This window comes from Neoarius graeffei, chromosome 18 (genome assembly GCF_027579695.1).
Source record: "Neoarius graeffei isolate fNeoGra1 chromosome 18, fNeoGra1.pri, whole genome shotgun sequence".
In the NCBI taxonomy this organism is placed as follows: Eukaryota; Metazoa; Chordata; class Actinopteri; order Siluriformes; family Ariidae; genus Neoarius; species Neoarius graeffei.
In genome coordinates this window covers 60,912,105-60,923,967 of record NC_083586.1, presented here as the reverse complement: position 1 = coordinate 60,923,967, position 11,863 = coordinate 60,912,105, and the positions used below count along the sequence as shown (strand labels likewise).

General features: G+C 43.9%; 1 protein-coding gene across 4 annotated transcripts in view; it reads left to right on the top strand.

Annotated features, from left to right (window-relative positions):
- Positions 1–6,837: 6,837 nt before the first annotated feature.
- LOC132866383 (uncharacterized) overlaps positions 6,838–11,863 on the top strand; it is a 32,069-nt gene continuing 27,043 nt past the window's right edge. For 3 of the 4 annotated variants that reach the window (XM_060899140.1, XM_060899139.1, XM_060899137.1), the window contains exon 1: positions 8,656–8,693. The gene's annotated coding sequence lies outside the window, so the exon portion shown is untranslated. Of the gene's footprint in view, positions 6,874–8,655; positions 8,694–11,863 lie in introns of those variants that run through there. The other variant, XM_060899138.1, reaches the window with a different exon arrangement.

Genomic DNA, 11,863 nt, shown 5'->3' with positions numbered 1-11,863 from the left:
AATGAAATGTATCCCAGTTCTAGCAGCGCTGGATCCAGAGCTCAGTCTGGGAGCACTGGGTGTGAGGTGGGAATACAGACTGCATGTGAGTCAGGGACAGATCCAGCACAAGAATCTGACGGATGCACATTTGCAGAAATATTTTCACTAATTTTACCAGATCGTTATGGATTTTCACAGGGGCGTAGAGCACACCGAGCCCTTTCTGAAGAGGGCAACCACGGCCCGCTATGACCGTGGCTCAGCCCGCTATTCGCCCCTGAAGCCCAGCATGAGTGTGGCTCGCCGAAAACTTTAATATGAGCCGCGTACGCATGCTGGGATTTAAAACTTCATAACTCGGCCACCAAAAGTTCCAGCCCCGCCAAACTTTACAGGCACCTCCCTCTCCACAAGACCTTACGAAACAGCCAGGCTCGGCCTGCTATGACCGCGGCTAGGCCCGTTATTCGCAGCGAATTTTGATCTCTTCGTGGAGCATTTTATTGGTTTGACCTAGATTCTTTGCTATACAAATCATTGTGAGACTACAGGTAATTAGGTTAGGTAAGCATTACCGCTTATCACAGGTGGTCGGATCCTGAAACATCGGTCTGTTGGTTGAGCGTGGCTATAGCCCATGTAGTCGGCTAGTGGTAAAGTAAACAAACGCCCCATGACTGATGCACATATATTTCTGACTGATGCACATGCATCGGTTGCATCAGTCTGGATCCGTCCCTGTGTGAGTCCAGTCCACTGATGAGCCAATCCACCTACTGGGATGCTTTTGGAAGGTTGGAGGAAACCCGAGAACCTGAAGGAAACCCATATGTTCCAGACCTAGCTCTTGACTGGGTTAGGTATTAAAATCTGTCCTGGATTTAATTTCTCATGTCATCATGTGTCGCTGCTGGTTTAGCGCCGCTCCTGTAGCTACGATCTATAACATTCATCACATTCAGAATGATTTGTAAATAAACCTAAATTGTAGTTTTAAATCCAGAGGATGTGGCGCACATCTGGACCGGAGATGGCGTGATGGGGGAAACGATGCAACCGGCCAGTATTGCTTGGAATCTGGAATACTGATAAAGCCACATCCTCTGGATCAGTTCCTCCATCAGACTTTTCCTTTTGTTGTTCAGTTCGCATTGAGCATTTATTACATTTAAACCTACAATTGAATTTCGAGCTGTGTCTGTAATACTAGACCTAAACAGAGGCAGGAGATGCCATAACCTGGAGGAAGAGGATACGTAGCTGTAGCTGTGGGTCAGAAATGGAACACAATACTGAAGAATGATAATTTAATTAGGATGTGGTGTGGCTATAATTTCAAAGCCTCGAGTTAGAAAAGAAATTTTACAGCTAGTCAGAGACCAGATGAGGTTTTGTAAGAAAGTGTTGGATGTGTGTGCTGGAATGTGTAGCACAGGTCTGGACTTGGGACAAAACTGGGATTTTGCACTAAACCCTGGTAAAATGGAGGCGAAGGCTGGGTACATGTTTGGCCCACAACTGGTTTCTAAGTTTGTGCAACAAGCAGCTCAAAGTTTTGACAACGCTGCCATCTCGTGGCCATACCTGGGTATTACCCTTCCCTGACCCTTCCCGGCCTAGAACTTTAGTAGTATTTGACTTACCATTGTGACACATGCTTTCATCAGTGTGTTCTTAAATGCCTATGAAATTCATATGTACCTTTAAATTCATGTGTAATAGTTTCAGGTAGTGACTTTAACCTCATTGTTTATTTAATAATACACATTACACCAGTGATGTCAAACATCACGTACTAATCTGTGTTCTAATAATGTCACAGTCATCATCTCATCTCATCTCATTATCTCTAGCCGCTTTATCCTTCTACAGGGTCGCAGGCAAGCTGGAGCCTATCCCAGCTGACTACGGGCGAAAGGCGGGGTACACCCTGGACAAGTCGCCAGGTCATCACAGGGCTGACACATAGACACAGACAACCATTCACACTCACATTCACACCTACGCTCAATTTAGAGTCACCAGTTAACCTAACCTGCATGTCTTTGGACTGTGGGGGAAACCGGAGCACCCGGAGGAAACCCACGCGGACACGGGGAGAACATGCAAACTCCGCACAGAAAGGCCCTCGCCGGCCCCGGGGCTCGAACCCAGGACCTTCTTGCTGTGAGGCGACAGCGCTAACTACTACACCACCGTGCCGCCCCACAGTCATCATTTGGACTTTAAAGTTGACATATTATACTCCTTTCCTATAAGTTAACACAGTTCCCTGAGGTCTTAATGAAATATCTGTGACATGCTTTGGTCAAAATACTACAAGGATAAAGACCCACAGCTCCCCTCTCACCCTGTCTAAGCAAAGAAAGTCCTACAAAGTCTTCAAAAGAACCCAAGCAGGCTATTTAAAGCTAGCAATGGTGCACACCTGTTGTATTCACGGCTGTCGTAATAGGTCAGATGATGATGTCAAGCGGAGCTTTTATGGAATTCCCACTGTACGGGAGCACGAAGGTGAGCAAACAAAGAAACTCAGCATACAAAGGAGAAATCTATGGCTTGCGAGAATCAACCGCAAGGATTATCAGCCTTCCAAACACAGCAAAGTCTGCTCCGATCATTTTATAAGTGGTAAGTTGTTTAAATAGGAAGTATAAGGATGAGAAAAAAAACAGTGAATCAGAGGGCTGCGCACATTTGCGCAGCTTCGCGCAAATGTGCGCAGCTTTCCAATTTAAATCAATTCCGATTTATATCAACTCGATATTATACACACACATATATTTATATGCAGTGTTGAGAGCTCTAAAATTCCAATGTTTACATACCTTGGCTTTAATTAGGACACGACTGTCACTTGTCTTTATATGGTGGACTTCACGGACCCAGCCACAGACAAAATAATTGTATGACTCCAGCGACTTGTATGCTTTGAGGTCGTCAAGTGTGTAGGCACTTTTACTATTCACGAAATAGTTCACAATATCAGGGTACGATATGGATGGCAGCCCTGCATAGTCTCTTGAAAATGCATCTTTGTCCACTTCGTAGGGGTCAATTCCCCCAATCAAGGCCAGTTTGGCTGCATACCGTGGTCGTGAGATGTCATCCAATGTATCCATATACTTCCGTTTGCTTGATTTTGCCGACATTGATCTTTATTTTAGAAAACTGACTATATAACTTTATAAATTCGTCCGAGATAACGTAGCTGGTAATGGCGATGGTCCGTTTTGTTTGCCCCACAGGATGGCAGCTGGAGGCCATTCCCCGGAATGCCGTGACGTCAGTGAAAACTATCTATAGGCTGTTCCTTTAAATGATAATGAGCTACTGCTCACCCCACCCCCTTCTTACTGCCAGCATTTTCCTCATGCATATTCATTTACAAAGGCTCATTCAGGGCGGCACGGTGGTGTAGTGGTTAGCGCTGTCGCCTCACAGCAAGAAGGTCCTGGGTTCGAGCCCCGGGGCCGGCGAGGGCCTTTCTGTGTGGAGTTTGCATGTTCTCCCCGTGTCCGCGTGGGTTTCCTCCGGGTGCTCCGGTTTCCCCCACAGTCCAAAGACATGCAGGTTAGGTTAACTGGTGACTCTAAATTGACCGTAGGTGTGAGTGTGAATGGTTGTCTGTGTCTATGTGTCAGCCCTGTGATGACCTGGCGACTTGTCCAGGGTGTACCCCGCCTTTCGCCCGTAGTCAGCTGGGATAGGCTCCAGCTTGCCTGCGACCCTGTAGAAGGATAAAGTGGCTAGAGATAATGAGATGAGATGAGAAGGCTCATTCACTCAAGTCTTTTTCATCCATCCATCCATTATCTGTAGCCGCTTATCCTGTCCTACAGGGTCGCAGGCAAGCTGGAACCTATCCCAGCTGACTACGGGCGAAAGGCGGGGTACACCCTGGACAAGTCGCCAGGTCATCACAGGGCTGACACATAGACACAGACAACCATTCACACTCACATTCACACCTACGGTCAATTTAGAGTCACCAGTTAACCTAACCTGCATGTCTTTGGACTGGGGGAAACCGGAGCACCCGGAGGAAATCCACGCGGACACGGGGAGAACATGCAAACTCCACACAGAAAGGCCCTCGCCAGCCACTGGGCTCAAACCCAGGACCTTCTTGCTGTGAGGCGACAGCGCTAACCACTACACCACCGTGCCACCCTAATTCTTTACTAGTAAGCTAAAAAACAAAAATAATAATAACACTGCGTATCTGCATATCTCTTTCCAAAAGAACTAATTTCATAATTTCAATCATTTATTTCATTAAGTTTTCTGTACACTACAAAATTCTGGAAAGTTCAGGTGGGATGGGGGGTGAATACTTATGTAAAGACAAATGTTCTTCCTCAGTTATGCAGACAAAGTGCTTCTGAGACTGAAACCAATTGATATCCGAAATCCATTTGACCTCCTTCACAGCTGATGAAGGACTGATGAACTATATACAGTTGTATGCAAAATTTATGCACCCCCAGCCAAATGACAATTTCACTCTGGAATCCAGACATGGTTTTATAAATGATAAGACTTGCTGAATAGGAACATTGAACTGAGGAATACTTCCATGTCTGGCTACAATTTCAAATCTGCTAGGTAGAAAATAAAATTAGTCTTGAGCTGATAGTTTTAAATCTAATCAGACGAGGTCTGTAACAGGGTGACCTCAGTGATATTGTTGTAGGAAAATGACAAAGAGGCAGAGATCTTAAAAAATATATTTGCTCAGGCATTTGGTGAGGGTGGGATTGGGCTGAAATTGTCCATCCATCCATTACCCGTAACCTATTATCCTGTGCAGGGATGCGGGCAAGCTGGAGCCTATCCTAGCTGATTATGGGTGAGAGGCGGGGTACACCCTGGACAAGTCACCAGGTTATCACAGGGCTGACACAGAGACACACAACCATTCACACTCACATTCACACCTATGGTCAACTTAGAGCACTCCAATTAGCCTAACCTGCATGTCTTTGGACTGTGGGGGAAACCGGAACACCTGGAGGAAATCCACACAGACATGGGGAGAACATGCAAACTCTACACAGAAAGGCCCTCGTTGGTCACCGGGCTCAAACCCAGAACCTTCTTACTGTGAGATGACAGTGCTAACCACTACACCACCATGCCACCCTGCAGGTGGGATTTCCATCCATCCATTATCTCTAGCCGCTTTATCCTGTTCTACAGGGTCGCAGGCAAGCTGGAGCCTATCCCAGCTGACTATGGGCGAAAGGCGGGGTACACCCTGAATTCTTGAATGAGCCTTTCAGGTTTTGTAAGAACATACCAGGAAAAAAAATGCTAAGAATTCCCTGATGGCGGCCTGAACAGTTTACAGCAGAATTCAATTCAATTCAAGTCAATTTTATTTGTATACTGCTTTTAACAGTGGACATTGTCACAAAGCAGCTTCTCAACAAAATGCAGTACCAGTCAAAAGTTTGTACACCCCTACTCTACTCATTTAAAGGTTTTTCTATACTGTATTTTGACTATTTTCTACACTGAAGATATCAAAACTATGAAATAACATCTGAAATGTACACCACTGACAAGTGAACAAGTGAATAACATCGATTATCTCGTTACAGTGGCACCTGTCAAGGGGTGGGATATATTAGGCAGCAAGAGAACAGTCGGTTCTCAAAGTTGATGTGATGGAAGCAGGAAAAATGGGCAAATGTAAGGATCTGAGTTACTTTGACAAATTGTGATGGTGAGATGACTGGGTCTGAGCATCTCCAAAATCACACATCTTGTGGGGTGTTCCCGGTATGCAGTGGTTAGTACCGAACAAAAGTGGTCCAAGGATCCAAAGGACAACCGGCGAACCGGTGACAGGGTCATGGGTGTCAAAGGCTCATTGATTCGCATGGAGCATGAAGGCTAGCCCATCTGGTCCAATCCAAAAGAACAGAAGAGCTACTGTAGCACAAACTGCTGAAAAAGTTAATGCGGACACCTTGGTTTTAACCAGCATTAACTTTTTCAGCAGTTTGTGTGACAGTACAGTACAGTACCTGAAAAGCTTTTAACAGGTGTGCCTCATCAAAAGGTAATTAGGTTTGTCCAAACTCAATTAAGGAATCGACTAGTGGCCTAGTGGTAGTGTGTCCGCCGGGAGATCGTGAGTTCTATTCACGGTCGGGTCATACCAAAGACCATTATAAAAATGGTACCTACTATCATCTGGCAAGGCACGCTGCAATACAGATGTGCATGGGGAGTTAAACTCTCGTGGTTACCAGAGGACTAGCCCCCCACTGTAACCCTAGCTATGTAATAGGCGAGAGGCCGAGGGCTACGGAAACGGAGATCGGCGCTGCCCGATGCGCCACCATCAGAGTTGGGCCTGTTTAGTACTTGAGTGGGAGACTGCCTAGGAATATCAGGTACTGTAGGCGCAGGAAGGACTTTAACTTTTTTAACTTAAACTCAATTAAACTAATGGTATCAGGTTCCATTAGTAGCAGGAGGGAGTAGTGCTAACTCACCAAGCTTAATCTTTGTACCACCTACAGTTCGGTCTGCATGATCAGTTTTACTGGAGAAGAATAAGAAGAAAAGGATTAATTTTGAAAATAATGATTAACATGGAAATCTGAGTACAGTACGAGCTGGGAACTGGGTAAAGCTCTGTAATTACTTATGCAGCTCATTAAATACGTTGTGACTGTCTCATCTAAAAAAAAAATCATATTTCAGTAAACAGAGTTGCTCCGAGAGGCTCTGGTCACTGCAAAGGGAGTGGCATTACTTTCACCATGTCTCCATTTAGTTCTTCTTTCTCTTTCTGCTTTGTAATAAGATTCTGTTGTCTGTAATCTGATTTAGTCAGACCGTATCACTCAGAAAGAATCGACACAGAGCACAAAGGTAAGTGTGTGTGTGTGTGTGTGTGTGTGTGTGTGTGTAGTTTTGAAGAAGGCAACATATTACATGCAAAAATGCAAACAAATTATTATTTTTTATGTTTAAAACATACAGTAAAAACTATAAAGAAAGTACTGACGTTAGTTAATTCTGCTGGAGGTAAAAGTAATTCATGACATTGTACAAAGAGATGATGTGCGCCATTTTTATTTGAAATACTGTATTTTCTGAACGAATCCAAGAAAATATCATTTGCAGATCTGCAGGCAAGTGGCACCTAGAGTATAGTATTGTAGTGAGTAGAAATTACTTTATTTATTCAAATAAAAATAAATAAATAAACAAATATTAAGACTTTATCAATTATTAAACCATTAGCAATCTGATTATCGTCAGAGATGCAGGCGAGAGATGGAATTAAAAGGCTACATCAGGGCTTGTAGTATTTTGGTTACCAATTTTGTTTACTGTGTTTTGTTCAAAATACAGTGCTGTGAACTATATCTATTTTCAAAATAGTAAGAAAGAAAGCACTTGTTCATGAATTGTCTTAGACAGAGGTGGACAAAGTACCCAACTTCATTACTTAAGTCAAAGTACAGATCCCACTGGTCAAATGTTACTCCGATACAAGTGAAAGTTGTCCAGTCAAATTTTTACTTAAGTTAAAGTATTGAAGTACTTGCTTTTAAAAATACTTAAGTATTAAAAGTACATTTGCTGTTAATGCATTGTTGTATTATTGCCACAACACTTACAAAACCTAATGCCTCTGAAGCAACCGACTGGATTTACTGACCAACTTGTGAAACCTGTAGAATAAACACCTGGTAGAATGTTACAAAATGAAACATAACTGAACTGAAAAAGAACCACTGTCATTTTCTTTCTTTCTTTTCTTTTTTTAATTGTAACACTCCGGGGGCGGCACGGTGGTGTAGTGGTTAGCACTGTCACCTCAGAGCAAGAAGGTCCGGGTTTGAGCCCCGTGGCCGGCGAGGGCCTTTCTGTGCGGAGTTTGCATGTTCTCCCCGTGTCCGCATGGGTTTCCTCCGGGTGCTCCGGTTTCCCCCACAGTCCAAAGACATGCAGGTTAGGTTAACTGGTGACTCTAAATTGACCGTAGGTGTGAATGTGAGTGTGAATAGTTGTCTGTGTCTATGTTCCAGCCCTGTGATGACCTGGCGACTTGTCCAGGGTGTACCATGCTTTTCGCCCATAGTCAGCTGGGATAGGCTCCAGCTTGCCTGCGACCCTGTAGAACAGGATAAAGCGGCTACAGATAATGAGATGAGATGAGATGTAACACTCCTCCCCACCCCACAAAGCAGCATGGTCATGTTCTGACCCAGCTCTGGCAGTGTGTGCACACATGTATGTGTATGTTAATCAGGAAGACAGTGGAATAGCTGTAAATGCAGCTTGCTCAGAAAATAAAAATGACAATCCAACCTGCTTAAAACCCAGGTCCATGCCTCTAGCTTAATAACTGCCCAACAGCAACACTACTTTAAGCAAGACAAAAAAATGCAAGACCATCATCTGACATCAAAACAAAAAATTCCAACAATTTGTTGTGACTGACTAGTACAATACTGTCCATCTCACAGGTCTCGTGTGCATGCAAGTGTATGTATTCATGCACATATGAATCTGCCTGTGGAATCTCATCTCATCTCATCTCATCTCATTATCTCTAACCGCTTTATCCTGTTCTACAGGGTCGCAGGCAAGCTGGAGCCTATCCCAGCTGACTACGGGCGAAAGGCGGGGTACACCCTGGACAAGTCGCCAGGTCATCACAGGGCGCCTGTGGAATCATGGTGGTTTAACGTTAAGCTAGCTAGTCAGTGATGCTCCACCTGACATGCTAGCAAAATCTTTTCAAACTCAAAATCATATTGGGTAGCTAACGTTACTAGAAAAGAAAGATTTCTACATTTTGTTTATTTGGCAAGATTATGCTAAAACATTTCTGAAAGCAGAGGTGGAAAGAGTACTAAAATATTATACTCAAGTTCAAGTACTGTTACTCTGATGAAATTTTACTTAAGTACAAGTAAAGTTACCAGACAAAAAAATCTACTCAAGTAAAAGTAAAAAGTAGATCATTTAAAATGTACTTTGAGTAAAAGTAAAACGTTACTTTTAACAATGGGTGTTTTCTGCCTCCATTGTGTTGTGCAAAAATGAAAAAGAAGAGGAAACAAGGATATATGTACATCTCAACCCAGATGTTTTATTTAAAGCAAGTGTATCAAATTGAATGCTTAGGATAATGCTGCATTAAAACTGAGACAAACAAAAAAGGTCAATACACACAGTCATGTCGTTTACATCGCCCTGACCACACACAAAGCATTGTACACGAAATATGAAAGTGAAATGTTGCACCGAAATCTCGTAGCTTGCCTGTGTGCACTGTGTGTTATTGAACAATTCAATTCAAACATTATTTGTTTTGCTTAGTATTCCTTTCTGGCCTGTTGGATGTAGAATGTTAGGAGGACTGATCACGTCAGGTTGGCGAGCTAACTTGCTTGCATGATTAGCCAACCAAATAACAGACTAGTTACCGTTATGTTACAGTACCAACAGGTTGCTACTTCAACATTAGCAATGCCATCCACTATTTTTGGAATATAACCAGCCTATTGTCGGTTTTACTATGGAAAGGAAACATTATGATCAGGGGCGCAGATACGTTTTTTGAACTGGGGGGACAAAAAACTGGGGGGGACAAAAAACTGGGGGGGACAAAGCTGCCAGCAAACCAACCCCAACCCCGATATGCCTGTCAAACTTGTTGTGGGTAACCATAGCAACCAAGCTCGAGCTCACAACCTGTGCAGTCTGCACAGCTCAACCAACCGAATATCAGTCTTTGTTTTGTTTTATGTGAGTTGTTGCAACTATGTATACACTGCTGTGCACCTCAATAAACCGAATGGTAATTACATCACACACACACATCACATTATCTCTAGCCGCTTTATCCTTCTACAGGGTCGCAGGCAAGCTGGAGCCTATCCCAGCTGACTACGGGCGAAAGGCGGGGTACACCCTGGACAAGTCGCCAGGTCATCACAGGGCTGACACATAGACACAGACAACCATTCACACTCACATTCACACCTACGGTCAATTTAGAGTCACCAGTTAACCTAACCTGCATGTCTTTGGACTGTGGGGGAAACCGGAGCACCCGGAGGAAACCCACGCGGACACGGGGAGAACATGCAAACTCCACACAGAAAGGCCCTCGCCGGCCCCGGGGCTCGAACCCAGGACCTTCTTGCTGTGAGGCGACAGCGCTAACCACTACACCACCGTGCCGCCTCGAATGGTAATTAATCTTTTGATTTTTCCGTGAGGTTTGCCTTATGCAAAGAAAGACAGCATAGACGTTTTTTTCCTCCCTATAAGTGGGGGGACCGAACGAGGTGAATTTAAATCTGGGTGGGACGAATCCCACCCGTCCCACCCTCTATCTGCGCCCGTGATTATGATGCCAATGACAATACTTACCTCAACATGCTTGCGCAGATTAGACGTCGAATTTTTGTATGCCGCAATGGTTGTCTTCTTGGGCACACATAATCTGCATTGCATAATGAAACTGTCACCCCTTTTCTCTACGAAGCTGAAGTGATCACGTATGTAGGGCCAGGGGTGCACTTCATTACTGGAAGAAACTGCGTTTTCTGCAGGGTCGTCCACCACAGGTTCCTTGGTCTCCTCCATGTCCGCAGGGGCGCTTTATCAACACCCGTGGCCCAGGGGCTAGGCCCCTCATAGGCTACCTGTCAACCCTACCCTTACCGTTGGCCAGGAAAACACTCTTATTTTATTTGCAATACGTGTCAAGCATTTACAGTGTAAGTGCGTAATTAGCCTAGAAGCCTACGATAGGTTACGTTTGGCTCAGCGTAGCTGCGCAAGGCCCACGCTCACATCGCTCAACACATCCGACCACAGAGGGAGAGAAGAACGCACGCATTATCATTACAGAGCCGGTTCTAATTATTACCACGGACAGGACAGTGATACTGCGTAACTTTCACGCAGGGGCATGGCCAGAGATAACCACACAAGCCTGCGTGTGCTATAATGTAGACCTATGTGTTGTAAACATAAAACACACACACCTACAGACAAGTCCTTTTAAAAAATAAAATACATAAAAATAGCTCGGCGGCATGAAAACAAACATTCACTGCAAGTCAAGGTACTTGGCTCGGCGGCCACATGAAACGTAAACACCATGGACAGCGGCCAAACTCATAACTCTACAGACCGAAATACATGAAACCAAGTCCTACTAGGGTCTATTTTACCGATCTATGTTCAAGCATCATGCAAGTCTTCCTTCTCCTTGAATGAGACCGTGCATTCAACTGCCTTTTTGACATGACTGCATCAAAATACCACTTGCAGCAATATTTCACGCTAGGGCTGTGCCAATAGATGATGCCATCGTCCATCGACGATGGTGGTCATCCATCACGATGGAGGGCCACCATCGTAATACCACGCCCCCTCCTGTCATAATCATGCATATACGGTATCATCTGGGCCTATTTAACCTAAAAAGTTAGTTTTTTGTTAGTTTAGTTAGTTAGTTAGTTTTGTTTAATATATAAATATATAACATATTATAAATACATAATTATATAAATCATTATAAAGTAATATCCTGTTACCGCTTGTTCATGTAGGCTATGATGCAGGGACGTGCTAGTGAACATAACATGTGGTTACACAAATACAGTATGCTACTAATAATAAATTTTGACTTCATTTTTTAGCCTACACTATACTTTTAATGTAAAATTTGTCATGTTGTTCAAACAAATAGCCACTATTAACAGTCGGGAAATATTTCACCTTATCAAATGGCAGTGAAGCGCAGACTTCGGCAGAAGTCAAATAACTTTAATCTGGTAAATAGGCCTACTTTCAGACACAGAATGGTCCACTCTAAGCCATAATG